This window comes from Cibotium barometz, chromosome 44 (assembly GCF_041138505.1).
Source record: "Cibotium barometz isolate CiBa-2024 chromosome 44, ASM4113850v1, whole genome shotgun sequence".
NCBI classification, from domain to species: Eukaryota; Viridiplantae; Streptophyta; class Polypodiopsida; order Cyatheales; family Cibotiaceae; genus Cibotium; species Cibotium barometz.
In genome coordinates this window covers 47739056-47754954 of record NC_141089.1, presented here as the reverse complement: position 1 = coordinate 47754954, position 15899 = coordinate 47739056, and positions in this window count along the sequence as shown.

Genomic DNA, 15899 nt, shown 5'->3' with positions numbered 1-15899 from the left:
AAGTTTTGTTCAAGACTCTCTCATGCTTTTATTTGTTTTGCATGGACGATGAATGGGACAAGTGTCTAGCGCTGACACATGCAGGCTCATGGACACTGAAGAAGCTAAAGCCCATAAAGCACCTACTATTGATTCCCTCATGGAAGATGATGTCTTGTACTGTCATATGATAGAGTGCTTGTGGTGGAGATGTCTTGTACTGTCATATGATAGAGTGCTTTGCAAATATGGTGGAGATGGGTGACAATTTTGCAATGCTCTCTGCACCTATGAATGCAGAGAACGAGGACTACTACAATGTCCTCTATAAGACACCAACGATGGTACTAGAGAAGTAGGAGAAGGATGGCTGGGGGAATGTCTTCAACACTAGCAAAATGAAGTTATCCACGGCGTGTACTACCAAAAACTACTTTCAGGACTTAGCAGTTTGTTCTATTAAAAAATGATCCAACAACAATTGTACATATGCCGATCCTCTTCTTGAAATCAAGTTCTCTATGATACGAGTGCAGCAAAGAGTTAAGGGTCATAAAGTGCTTTACTATTTACCGCCTAAAGTGCACAACACTATCTTGCATAACTTAGAGTTATAGAAAGCCAATGAAATAATGTTTAACCCCTTGAAGTGCATGGCACTACTCGGTTGTTGTCGATGCAACTTGCCTTTCTAATGCATGTAACATTTGTTATCCCTTGCAACAATAGTACAGTTGTCCACTCTTGTAAACTGAGTAGATCATAATAAAAACTAAACTTTTTTCCCTTGCACCATACCATTACTTAAGCCACTTGTAACCAATACTTAAACCCACTTTTAAATCAGTGCTTACATCCACTTGAAAAGCCCTACTTTCATTCTCTTGTACACCATAGAAGACATAAATTACTTGTAAAACACTACTTAAATCCACTTCAAAAGAACCACTTGTACACCATACATGACACCAAAAACTATCAGAATCATGGTGTTTGTATTACTGTGTGATTAGATTACATCACTCTTTGTACATATATATAATTGCAAAACAAGCAGTAAATCATGGGTTATATCTCTAGCCTACAAAAAGACGTGCCAAAATGCTCTGCTTTATGGTAATCTTCCTAAGGCTATGCTACGCTATAATAACAATAAAGACTATGCTACAGCATATCATGAAGTGTTCCAAAGCTGAAAAAGGTTTTGCTCTTAAAGTGTATTGAGCAACTGTCGCTCGTTTGGTAGGGCAGCTTCAAGAGTCTATCATCAACCTCCTCCCATGTGTGTGGCAACTTGCAAGGGATTGTCAAACAGCTCCCACATAATGTCTTTCCCCTTAGGTGTCTTCCAGTCCTTGACTTCAAAGATGATTTCCTTCAGTCTTGTAGTGCATGGACTAGAATAAGTGATTGCCTCCACAACTTGAGCATAATTGTATCTCTCTAAACAATATGAGTGGACAACACCCTCAAGTATGGCAGCACACATTTCATAAACTCATTGTCATCACCTTGCCCTTCATAACTGCTGTGATATATACAAGTATGTTTTCAATTGAGCACCACTTTTTGAGCATTGTCATCCACCACCAACAAAATGTGCCTTGGATGAAAAGAAATATGAAACTTAGCTAGCACTACAAATGGCTTCAAGAAAATTAGGTCCGAAGGACGACTCAGATGTGTGTGGCCTTTCATCTATGTGCAGTGCCCTTGCAAAAAAACAAACTTGAACTTAGCATTGCTAAACCCTTGCAAATTGTACTCTTTTTTTATAAGTTTGACAAGAGGCCACAAGTTGACATCTCTCATAGAGAACCAGATTGCAACCTCAAAGGTCTTCAACAATTCTGAAAGAAACAACATCAGCCCTAGTCTAAAAGACACCACATGCCTTCCACATTTATAGACATGCCCTCTGTAAGAATCTAGTGCTCCACTATACCAACCCTTTAAAATCATGCCATTTACATAAAAAATCAACAACTTTCTTGGCATTATCATGGTTGGTGATTGACCTATACAAAGACCATTTATACAAAATACAAATCAAAGTTTTATAAAAGGGTGAAAGCAAGGGTTGGTGGTACAAGAAAAGGGCCAATTTTTTTTCCACCTTTTTGGTACTTTGGGGGGGAAAGGTTTGTATTTAGGAACTATTTTTAAGATCTTTGAGAATCTTTTGTGCAGTACCACCCCGTGAGAGTAGTGGTGTCATTAGTGGTGGTAGTGGTTTCAATTTTTTATGGTTTCAATTTTTTATTGTTTTTGCTCATTTCTGTTTGAACTAAGCGGGCGTCGTCTGGTCGCACCATCTCTCTCTCTCTCGCTCTCTCTCCCCCCCGCATTCGATTGTAGCAGAGCTGCTCTGCTCTAGAGCAGTCGTCTAGCCATGAGGACCCCAAAGGCCAAGGGAGCTGCTGCCAGCAGAGCGTCACCTTCAACATGCAAACCGAAAGCGAAGGCAAAGGAGGGCATGGTGCCTCCTGGCAGCAGCAACAAGAAGGGTGCTTCCACCACACCCCCCCAACAAACAAAGCCGGAGCACATAGCCAGTCCCAACACAAGGGCAAGTGCAAAACAATGCAAGGTCGACTCCGAACGGACCTCACTCCTCTTCGACAACGATGAATCAAAATCTACTAGCAAGTCAAGACGTGGTACGCTATTCATTGGCATATGCATGTGCTAAGTAAATGGTGCATGTTAACTCCCTGCACTGACATTTGAAGTTAAATGAACAATACTATATTTGGGAGAGTCACCTTCAACATGCAAACCAAAAGCGAAGGCAAAGGAGGGCATGGTGCCTCCTGGCAGCAGCAACAAGAAGGGTGCTTCCACCACACCCCCCCAACAAACAAAGCCGGAGCACATAGCCAGTCCCAACACAAGGGCAAGTGCAAAACAGTGCAAGGTCGACTCCGAATGGACCTCACTCCTCTTCGACGACGACGAATCAAAATCTACCAGCAAGTCAAGACGTGGTACGCTATTCATTGGCATATGCATGTGCTAAGTAAATGGTGCATGTTCACTCCCTGCACTGACATTTGAAGTTAAATGAACAGTACTATATTTGGTACTTTGCAGTAGCAAATTTGGTACTCTTTGAGTACCACAATTGGTTCTGTAGGGTATCACCTCACATTAGACATAATGTCGGCCACCACATTTAATCTATAGGAGTCAGCAATTCTCTGATTTGTTTTGAACACATTTTAGGTAAGAACAAAATGGAGGAGTACCCTCAACAAACGAGGTTCTGTTACACGGCACAGGACCTGCATGAAGAGTACGGTCTCAGTCTTGAGGGCAAACTCTTCAAGGACTTGACTGATGAGGACATGCCACCCGACCAATGGTTAACTGTATTCAAGTTCAAGTACCAAAAGAACAGCAAGATCTATTTAAACCATTTGCAGCCACAACTGGTGGAAGATTGCAGACTTCTATTCTCCAAAGTTTATCAGGGGCCCCCTTCATGTGGTGAATTGACCAACAAATTTGCTATGTGCTACGCTTTTGAGAAATGCCATGCAGCGAAAAAAAACCCAGCAGGGCATAAAGTAGCATGGGCCCGATTTGGGGAAGGAGTGTTGCAGATGATATCATCTAGGAGTGGCGGGCTTGAGCGTAAAATTGAGGCATGGAGGAGGCAAAATGCTTCCTCTCCTGGCAGTGTCCTGCATTTAGATAAGAAGGCCCGGATGACTCAAAGTGGTAGTAATATCTGCACAAAACCAGATAATGCTTGCAGAGGGGTAATTGCTGACTACTTACCTGATTTAGAGGCATTGCTGCAAAGACTGGCAGACCCAGTGTCACATCCAGGATGGTCAAACCTCAGAAGCCTGAAGGCCTCTATTCAAGCAAACAAGGACCAGCTATGAAGGTAGAAAGGACGTGGCGAAGAGTTTGATGGAAGACATCGATACCCTGGAAGCACGCATTGTTCAGCTTCAGCAACAAATCCCTGTTCCGGATGAAGAGATCAGAGAGGTGGAGGCTGAGCTGGGAGCAAGTCGGCGCTTGTTGCAACGACACGGGGTTTTCAAAAATATCCAAAAGCTCCAAGCGGAGGTTGAACAGCAGGAGGTATTGTATTTCTAGCCTATTGCATTGTGTTTGACTGTTGATAGTGTTTAATTTGCACATGGTTTGGCAATTTGGCATGTTTCACTTCTTGATTGACATTTTTGGTGGTTTTGGAACTTCTTGAACTGTTTTGGTACTTTCTTTACTTGTTTTGGTATTTTTTATAACACTTGGTGTTGTGCTGCTGCCTTTCTTGGTACTTAATGGTGCTTCTTTATTTCACATTAGGAAGTGAATGGGATCTTCTTGGGCCCTTTAATTTGCCCAAGCCTAATCAAGGTGATTAAGGAATATCCAAATGGGGGGTTGCCATGTGGACTGAAATGTTGGGTTTGTAAGAGAGGTGTAAGAGTGGTCAAAGGGTGCACTTTTCCCCCGAAAAAGGGGAGGAGGCAATTTTACAATTTTCGGACCTCCATAACGTCTACATACAAGCTCCGATTTGAGCGGAGATTATAGATCCGTGATCTACGCATCAAGAGCTTTCCATAGATATGTTACATGATATGGTTTTGTCCGCTAGATTTTAAATTCCATTTTCCCCCCAAAATTCAAATTCGAATAAAGTAGCCGTTTTGAAGCTTCTAATTAGAAAACGTTTCTTCTTAAGAGAAAAGGTTTGACTCCTTAAACTGCCAAATAAAAGGGCCCAAGAAGCCTTCCATTGAGGTCCTAATGTTTGGTACTCTATTGAACTATTTTTGTGCTGTTTTGGTACTTTCAGGTTACTTTCAGGTTACTGAGTTTAGTCTAATAGGGCACCTTTGGTTGTCTTGGATAATTGGTTGCACCCATGATTGACTGGTACTTTTGGTGCTTTGCTGTTCATTTGAAACTCTTCTGACCTATTATGATACTGCTTTGGTACTTTCTAGCTACAAGTTTTAGAGTCTTTAAGGTATTGCAGTTACATCTTGGGTTCAATGTTGGCACTAACTTTGGTACTTTTTGTGCTTCTTTGCTTCATGTGGTACTCTTTTGAAGTGTTTTGGTACTGAAGTTGAGCTTTTATTTGGTCTTATATGGTAGTGCTAAATATGTCTTGGGTGCTATCTAGGTATTATCTTTGGTATTTTTTGTTTTCATTGATTCGTTTGGTACTTTTTGCACTATTTTGGTACTAGTTTGGAATTTCACTGTGACAAGTTTTTGGGTCTTTTGGGTATTTTTGGGAGTCTTGTGTGTTTTTGGTACTTAATTGTACCAAATTATTGCTGTTTACAACTGTTTTGGCATAATTTACATGTTTTGGTACTGTTTAGTTACCTTTTGGTACTTTTTTGAGACTGATTTGTTAACCTTTTGGTACTGTTTTGGTTTGTCATTGGTTTGTCTTGGTACTGTTTTGTTACCTATTTTGGTACTATTTTGCTACTTTTGGTTTTTGTTTTGGTACTGTTTTGTTTCCTATTTGGTGCTATTTTGCTACTGTTTGCTACTATTTTGGTACTGATTTGCTACCTTTTTAGCACTGTCTGTAACCTATTTGGTACTATTTTAGTAGTATTTGGTACTATTCTGCTACTATTTGATATTATTTTGGTACTGCTTTGCTACATTTTTGGTATTGTTTTGGTAGTTTTTGGTACTTCATGTACCAATTTTGTGTTGTTTAAAACTATTTTGGTACAATCCAACCTTTTTTAGTACTGTTCTGGTAGTTTTTGGTACTTCATGTACCAATTTAGTGTTGTTTAAAACTATTTTGGTACAATCCGACCCTTTTTAGTACTGTTTTTATTTTGCTTGGGTTTGGCTTGGGAGTTGTTGAAACTTCATTGTACCCATTTAGTGCTGTTTAGAACTGTTATGGTACAATTTACCTGTTTTGGTACCTATTCTGGTTCAGTTTTTGTACTGCTTGTGTACTTCCTTGCTAATTGTTTGTTTTGATGGATAAGTAGATAGAGTATGTCTGTTTTGCAGATGGAGTATGTGAAGCTCCACAATGAATGCTTGGAGACCCAAGACCATCAAGAATTTGTACATAAGTTGTGTGCTGAGAAGTGAAGAGGGGTATGAAATATACATTGACTCCAAGGCCTCATGTTGTGGACCCTGCCAACACAATTCATGTGTTTGGTACTTGTGTTGCCTGTGGGGAGGCTTTGGAGGCTTCTTACGTGGTTGGTACCTTCATGCTTCCCTGCAGGCATCAGTACCATCCATTGTGTTTTGCAGCTGTGTTGAGAACAAGAGATATGTGCGTGAAGGCACGTTGCAACACCGCAATCCCTTCGGAGGCAAAGGCCTGGGTGTCAGGGAGGTCATTATTAAAGAGTAAGTGGGGTGTTTGTGTTGGACACTGTATGTTTATATTGTTTGAACTGATGATCTAATCTTGTCTTTCATCTTTGTGCATATGTAGGTAGAGAATCTTTCGGTGCGGACACCCATGACACCACCCCAAAGGATAGGAAGGATCTCCCTGGTCACAGTAAGTCAAATGCCACTTACATGTTTAAAGAAGATCCTTACAAGTCAGTGCAGAAAATACTGCAAGACCTTGATGCCAACATAAGGGAAGGGAAAGGGGCTGAGCCTGCTGTAGACTCAAGCATGGGGGAAGATCGACTAAAAGCGGAAGTGCAGGAGAGAGACAAAGACGAAAAGGGACCGGAGGAGAAAGAACAGGGGGGAAGTGATCTGATTGAGGAGGTTGCTGAGCAAGAGACTGACCAAGGCGAGAAGAACAATGAAGAGATGCCGGCTGTTGAGGAGGTGACAGTTGAAGTTCTCTCAGAGGCAGAGGTTTTGGCTACGGCATCAACATCTGCAAAGGACAAGGCAGGTAGAAAGAGGAGGAAGAACGGAAATAGGGCAGCGAAAGCTACTCAAAGTGCACAGGAGGCTGTAGGTGCAGAGGAGCCCAAAGACACTGAGGAGGCTAAAAGCAATGAGGAGGCCAGAGCGGCGGGGGAAGCTACTGAAAGTGCTGAGGAGGCTAAAGGTGCAGAGGGGGCTGAAGGTGTAGAGGAGGCTAAAAGCGCGAAGGAGGCCAAAGAGGCGGGGGAAGCTACTGAAAGTGCAGAGAGCAGGTTAAAGGTGCAGAGGAGGGTGAAGGTGTAGAGTTGCCTAAAGGCACAGAGGATACAAAAGGTGTGGGGAAGGACAGAGCTACGGAGGAGACACCTGATGCAACGCCCTTAGAAACAGGTGATAGCAATGATTCAGCCACCCTCTTCGAGCTCTTCGCTATGAAATGTAGAAAGCGCCCCGTTGGTGGTGGTCTCAAGCCGCAAGGCTGCAAAAATTAGCTGATGTTACAGCATTTTGTACTTGCTTCTGGACTAATTTGAAATACCAGCCCATTTGCTTTTGTCGATGCGTTTTGTGTCATGCCGCTCTACTCTTGAAAGGTGTCAATGTGTTTGTAAACTGTCATGTCCTACTGTCACTATTTTGTAACCTTTTATTGGTGCCCAATGTCTAACTTTGCTTTTGCGAAAAGGCTGTGTTCTTCTACTCATATAGTTTAGTGGTACTACAACAGGGGACCATTGGTGGCTACATGAACAACCACCGGATACATCAATGCCGATACATGTAATGGCAAGCAATAGGTGCCTTGTTGTTTTGGATGTCAATGGAGTGCTACTGAAGGATTATGTTGAAGCACCCAAGGATTTGTGGCAGCTCCCGTTCCCAGATGGAGTTAGGCCCCGAGGTGTGCAAGTGTCTCAATACAAATATTGTGTCGTCAGACCTGATGCAGAGGACTTCATCATCAACTTGAGGAAGCGATGCGACGTGATGCTCTGGTCATGTAGCCAAAGGAAGAACCTGATGGCCATAATGAATGCTTGCTTCCCTCGGTTGATGAAGATGAAAGGCCTCTTTTTAGGTATTTATCCCTAAACTTTCACAACTGGTTTTATTGATTTTGATACTGTTTGGCTAGCTTTGCTACTGTTCTGTACACAATCTGGTACTATTTGGTAGTTTGGTACTTTTGGCACTGCGAACACAATTTGGTACTTTTTGGAACTTTGGTACTCTGGTGCTATGCTGCTTTGGACTATGTTTGTTCATGTGTACACAATTTGGCACTGTTTTGTACATAATTTGGTACTCTTTGGTTATCTTTGGTACTTTGGTACTCTGATGCTATGGTAGTTTGAAATTGTGTTTTTTATTTTGTACACAATTTGGTACTGTTTGGTGCTTTGATACTATGGTACTTAATTTTGTGCTTGGTAACATTTGTGTACACAATTTTATAATGTTTGGTACTTTGGTTATTTGGTACTTTGGTACTGTGTTGTACCAAGTTTGGTACCTTTTCACTGTTATGTACTGTTTGTTAGCTTTGGTACTCTTATTTGTGCTGCTATTCTAATTGCTTGGTTTACCTGTTTTACAGATATTTTTGACCAGTCTCATTATGAGAGGTGGGCTACCAAACTCAGAGATGTGCCAGTCCTTGCGAAGGAGTTCGGTAACAAGCCTATTTTTCTGAAGCTCCTAAGAACAGTGTGGCGCAAGTATCCGCAATTCAATGAAACGAACACCCTCCTTGTGGACGACACGAGATACAAGTCCTTGAAGAATGATTACGACTCGTGCTGTTGCATCCGGTCATATGAGCCTAAGTATTATGACCCCGACAAGCCGAAGTATCTTATGCATGTCATTTTCCCGTGGATCTCCGGGTGGCTAGCTGATAAGTTCCCCACTGCTTACAGCCATCGGAATCCCTTGTTTGATGTTGAGGATGACATTTCCTCATTCGTTGTCAACTACTTTGTATCTATGGAGGGGTATTCGTACCGCTTTGACCCCCCTGATGTGTAAAAGATTCTGTATGCTTGTACATTACCTTTGGCATTTAATGATAATTATCTTTTTGTACATGTACTTTTTTTGGCTACTGCTTTTGTACTTTTCTGTTACTACTTGGTGAAAACAAAAAGGAACAGTACCAAAATTTGGTACTGCAAAAACACAGCAGAGCTAAAAACAATAAAGCACAGTACCAAATTGATAACACAGCAATAGCATTAGACAGTACTGATCACAAGTAAGATTCTAATCAAGAGAATTAGACAGTACTGATCACAAGCAAGATTCTATTCAAGAGAATTACAACTGTTGCCAGTGGTTAGAATTGTAGTTGGGGTAAACACTGTATGGCTCCCATCCTGGTCACTTCCGTCTTCATATGGCATACTGTTGTAGATATTTTCATATATCTCTGAGGATAGTTTAAAGTGGTGATAGAGGCCAGGGATAGCCTCCATGGGGAACCGTATGGCTCTAACAAGATGCGAGTAGATCATCACCGGTGGTGTCTGATCTAATAGGGTATAGATACCAACTTTGCCCTCAACCTGGGCATAGTACAAGCCCTCAACTAGCAATCCACCTCTTACGATCTTGTTATGCCAAAGGTCCTTCAGTACTCTTGGTGCTACATAAACGGTTTTTGTGCACTTAAGAAGGTAGAAGTCCTCCTTCTCCTCGGCTGCGTTCACTGCAAAGTTATCCCCAATGGACAGTAATTGGCTCAACACCTCAGGGTCTCCTTCATACATAGGCATGCTTAAATCCTCACTCACATGGGAGGAAAACAAATCATTGTAGTTCTCCTCATCATCGTCGTCCTCATCACTATTTGTAGGTTGTATTGACTCTGTCAATGGCTCGATGGAGACATATTTCCATTCTTCAATGTGCTGTTTATTATTGCATCTCCTCCACTGCCCATTCACACATGGATCACAGAAGCATGACAGCGTACGAAAACGCACATCACATGGATTGTGCGTTGAGTAGCCGTCAACACAATGGAATGAGCGAGAGCCTACAATTGGTTTACAGTCCCACAACGGAAAACGCAGCACATCATTCGGTGAAACCAACCAGAACACCCTCCTTGTGCTGGCACTTCCACCTTCCGTTTTTGTCGGTTGAAACCTCGCATTCAAAAAATTGACCACATCAGCCGCACACTTCATGGGACAGCCATCGGGTTTTAGCTCTTCGTGCGTCAGGGTTCTCTTGATAATAGCACCTGCACCATCATGCTCTCCTTTTCCATGCCCTGAAGCAAAGAAGTTATGCATCATAAGCAATCCTGTCAACTGATAATACCTGGCTACGAAATAGTGTGGTCTTCGTGCCTTGAACTGTGAAGCGGCACCATCTGACCATACCCAATGATAACGCAAACAGTGTCCTTGCTGTTTCATCCAGTTGTCATGCAGCATAAAACAATGCTGAATAAAGAGCGTGTCGTGGAGCTTATCATCTGATATGTAAAAATGCACAGTCTTCTCAATAGCTCCTACTGAATTTCTGATATAAGAGATGTGTACCAGTATTGTTACCTGTGTTGACCACCAATGCATGGACTGGATCTCATTTTGCACTTTAAAGCTGTAATTCTCTGCAAAATCAACAACAGATACCACAACATCTCTGGGAAACTTAAGCAAGCAGTCTTTGAATTGTTGGGCCTGCCACCTAAACATAAAGTTGTGCTTAACGAAGCTTTTCAGATGATCTGAAAAGAGATGAATGAAAGTTGCACTTTTCATCCTTTCCACGACCAAGTCCTTTCGCTTCTTCTCTTTTCCATCACCATTAACCTGTCCAGTGCCCACATCCTGGAATATCTTAACAGTCACCTCCTTGCTATCTGTTGCAATCTCGGCTGGGCAGAATGACAACTTTTGTACACCGCATTTGGGGCACTCTCCAAGCAAGCATCTCTTTGCATGATATTCACCCTCCTTAGGGCGAGGGCACAATATAAAATCCAGCAAGTTATGTGTTGAAAAACAGCCTGGTTTGCAGAACATTGGCCTGCCTCACTACGTGTACCACAAATGGAGCATGTACATGGATGTTCTTTGCCATGATGCCCAAACTTATTCTGGCGCATTTGATTGAAAGCATCCTTGAAGTATACCATCTGGATATGGTAAATACAGCAGCAAGTATACCGCTCTTTCAATCTTCGGACAAAAAAAGGCTTGAGTGTCTCAAAGGACCTACGTGACAACTTCACCGCAGGATACATGCTCTTGAATCTTTTGTAGAGCTCCACCTTTAAACGAAAAATGAACCACGTTAGAGCTCAGAATACTATCAAACAAGAGTAAAGCACCAAAGCTATTTACAGTACAAAATTTGGTACTGTAAACCACCAACTCATTGTAAAGTACCAAATTTGGAACTGTAGTGCCAGATAACAGACTATAGTGCCAAATTTGATGCAGAAAAGCACCATATTAAACTCTATTTATTACCAGGCGGACCATAGTACCTAATTGGATACTTTTCTACATTAAGCATGGTACCAAATTGGATCATAGTAACAAATTGGTGGGTGCTTTTGTGAATACAAAAAAGCACCAAATTTGGTTCTATGTACCAAGCTGGAACCATAGTACCCAATTTGGTACTGTTTTACATACTGCATATTACCAAAATGGATCCATAGTGGCAAATTGGGTACTTTTTTGGATACAGAAAAGCTTTAAAATTGGTACTATGCATCCAGTTTGGTACTTTTCTGTATTCACTAAAAGCACCCAATCTGTTTCCAAAACACAATTTGGTATAATACTACCAAGTGTGAGTGGTGCCCAAAAACACCAAATTGGATTTGTGGAACCCCTTAGGTACTATGCAGGCACACTTAAAGCACCCTACATAGTACCAAAATTGATCCATAGTACCAAATTAGCTATTTCTCTGTATACTTCACAGTACCATAATTGGAAGCTTAGTACAAAATTGGATACTTTTTTGGATACAAAGAGCGCCATAATTGGTACTATGCATCTAGTTTGGTACTTTTCAGTATCCTCTAAAAGCACCAAATCTGTTTCCAAAACCCATTTTGGTATTATACTACCAAGTGTAAGTGGTGCCCAAAAAAACCAAATTGGAGCTGTGGCACACCTTAGGTACTAACCAGGCACACTTAAAGCACCCTGCATAGTACCGAACTTGATCCATAGTACCAAATTGGCTATTTCTCTGCATACTTTACAGTACCATAATTGGATGCTTAGTACAAAATTGGATACTTTTCTGGATATAAAACGCTCCAAAATTGGTACTATGCATCCATTTGGTACTTTGCAAGATACATTGAAAGCACCAAATCTGTCTCCAAAACCTAATTTGGTATTACACTACCAAGTGTGAGTGCTTCTCAAAAGTGCCAAATTGAGACTGTGCTTCCTTACTCTTGGACATTGCAACCAAAAGTTGTACCGTGAATCCTGTTGGGTACAATGCAAAATTCAAAGACGTGCCAAATTTAATCCTATGGAGGTGGAATTGGTACCTACAATGATACTATTATGGAGCTGGGAATTCAAACAATGGTAAGTACTTGGATATGGGAATTGGTACCTACAATGATTGCAGTACCAAATTGGTACTTATGGCCTAGAGTGATTGTTGGTAAAAAACTACCAGTTTGGTACTGAACAACCAAGCTTTCAGTGCTGCCCAAAGACTACAAATTTTGAACTATTCCAACAGAAATCAAGGCCACCATGGATTGCATTGTAGCAAAAACATATTACCTGAGAGTCATCTAGAAGATGAATTGGATGTTTAATGACACATTTTGCCTCGATCCTCTGCTTACAAATATCCTTTTTGTTTGGTGAAACTCTCGTCTCAGATTTCCAAAAAGCGGTCACCAAATCTCTAGTTTCACTTATGATACTTGTATACAAAGGCAATTGTCTGTGAGACAAGCACTAAGTGGCAACACTTCATTCTCATCTTTCGTTTCCAGTCGACTGCTTGCTGCCGCTATATTCCGTCGATGAACACCCAAGACAGCAGCAATTTTGGACTGGTTCACTGACATTGTTCTCTGATCACCATTGTTCAGTATCATCATCAAAGAGGCTCTCTTTACAAACAGCTCACTTGCAGAGTGAGGTACTTTCAATTGAGTCAATGTGTTGCGAACGTTGGAAAGAAGACTTGATTGCACATCCGAACTCCTCAACTTGGAAAACGGCTGATGATGCATGAGCTGCTCTAGAATTTCCTGTTGTTCTACTGTTGTTAGTCCTTGGGTCTGTCGACGCCAACATCTAGCCATGGCTTTGCATATATTGTTCCTTGACCTGGTTCTTGAAAGGCTACCTTCCCTAGCAAGGTTGCGCTCCTTGCATCGTTGCTCACGCTTCTTTTGCGCCCAATAGCCCCGAAGAAATTCTTGGTTGCCGACAGGTTCGTGAGCAGCTTGGGTTTCATTGATAGTATCCTCTGTAAATGCAGGTATCCCTGACTCAAGGTTAGTGAAGGAATCACACTCAACCTCCAGCATCGTCTCTGTAAATATGCTGACGGCCTGAGCTGCCATGTTTATACAGAGAGAGAGAGGGCTATGGTGTTCCACAGGGGATAGATGATGTGCAGGAGAGAGGTCTGAGAGAGAGAGAGAGAGAGAGAGACAGAGAGGGGAGGTCTGAGAGAGAGAGAGAGGGAGAGAGAGAAATCTGCTTCCTTGCATCTGCACCCAGGTCTCCACCCATGTCTATCTGTTATGGGACGTTTCAAAAAAAAGACTAAAGTATAACACCTCAGGGAATTTTCACAGCTTAATATTTCTCCTTTATTTCCTTTTTGCCCTCTTTTTCTTTACTCTCGTTCTACCAAGCCTAGGTGGTGTCAAGGACAACCAATTTTGTACCACCATCCCTTGCTTTCGCCCAAAAGGAAGTTTTTAATTAGTGCACCGTGATGAGAAAAAATGCATCTTGATTGAAGGGGTCAAAAGAGTTATAGAAGACTAGGAAGCATCCTACATGACACTTGTCACATGAGCCCAAATGGGTAGCGGACATGCCCATAGACTTTACAAAACAAGTCATTAATGAGACCTAGTCTTTACTATAGAGGGCCTGGGTGGTTTCTTTTTGGGTGTCTTTGATGCACAAAATAGGTGACTTTTTTTACTTAAATGCCACACCATCATGAAACATGTGTTGGAGAGGCACGTTGTCCTTGTCCTGATCGTCTTCAAGCTCACTTGACTCTCTTGGGATCTCCTTCTCATTGTCATCTTCCTACTTGTCTTCAATCCCACTTGACTCTCTTGGGATCTCCTTCTCATTGTCATATTCCTACTTGTCTTCACTTGACTCTCTTAGCATCTCCTTGTCGTTGTCTTTTGTCTCCTTGTCTACAAGCCCACTTGACTCCTTGTCGTTGTCTCCTTGTCTACAAGCCCACTTGATTCTCTTGGAATCTCCTTCTCATTCTCCTTTGGCTCCTTGTCAAAAGTAGCACACATCATCTCCACTTCGCTGACTATAGTAGTTGTGTTGCTCATTATAGATGCCTTAATCTTTTGTTTCAAAACACCTTGCATAATGGCTTCATCTTACTCACCACTTGAAGGATTCAAGTCTATACTCTCTTCCACACCTGCACTAAAAGATTCTTGCCGTGCTTCATCAACACCATTTGAAGCTTCACCATTGATGCTTTGGCCTACCACTTGATCTGTTCCAGTACAATCTCTAGTTACAACATTGGTTGCCCCCTCCTTGGCATAATGGTTTGAGATATTATCTACAACAGCATCCACATCAATAATCATGTCTTCATCATCAAGCTCATCCAATGCTTCCTCCTCATGTGGATTAGCAAAAACTTTATTTGGTATATTTTAAAGGGTATTTGCTAATGCTACCCTAGTGTCCACCACTGCCTTTTTGCCATGAGGTGATTCAAAACAAGCACACAAGATAACTAGTTGCAATAACCATAGTATTAGAACTATCAGATTCAACATAGCCCAGTCTCATCGAATAAAAATAACACATACCTTGTGCTGAAAGTCCTTCCCTAGTACCCTTGGTTGGTGCTCCCCTATCAACCTCTTTGGTTGCCTTTGACTTCTTTTTCGGCTTGTACAGCAAAGATCAAACGGTTGCAGTCTTCTTTCGTGAATGGTTCCCTTGTGATGGTTCCCTTGTGCTTTCATTGGATACTCCCCTTGGTTGGTGCTCCCCTATCAACCTCTTTGGTTGCCTTTGACTTCTTTTTCGGCTTGTACAGCAAAGATCAAACGGTTGCAGTCTTCTTTCGTGAATGGTTCCCTTGTGCTTTCATTGGATACTCCCCTTTTTACTTTTATACTACATTCTTTTGTAGCGCATACTAAATTACAATTATGAAAATAAAACCCACCTAAAAATTACCCCAACACCTCATAACAACATGATACATTAACACAGTTATGTGCAAGAATCCTTACCAGCTTCTGTACTTTTTCCAACCAATCTAGGGGACTTGCAAAAAGGGCTACTTATCTTTGCACCCTTGCTGTTAATGACTTGTTGTTGCTTACTCACTTTCTATCATCATATACACCCTCAACACCCTTTTTCCCTCCTTTAGGTCTCGATTCCACAACCACCACCTTTGTAGGAGTTCTTTCTGGATGTGATGATGGTAGCTCATTTACACTATCCATTCATTATCTTTTTCCCAGCGTAGCCTTTGCTTTCTGCAGAGTGTGGAGTCCCTACACCTGTAGAGTATGTACAAAAAACATGAAGCTAAAATAACCAACTTTGAACATAGAAAGAAAAAAAATCAAGCATGTTCAGGAGATGCTACTCAGTATAGTACTTTTAAAGTACTAATTAGTGTCGATGTAATCTAGTCTCAATCTAGTACTATACAATACTATAAATGTACTAAATAGTATTCATTTAATCTAGTACATACAATGATGGATGTATCATACACTTTAAGTACTTTGATAAGACCAAAAAATACTATCAAATTACTAATCAAATAGTTTTAAGTAATCTAATGCATACAATGCT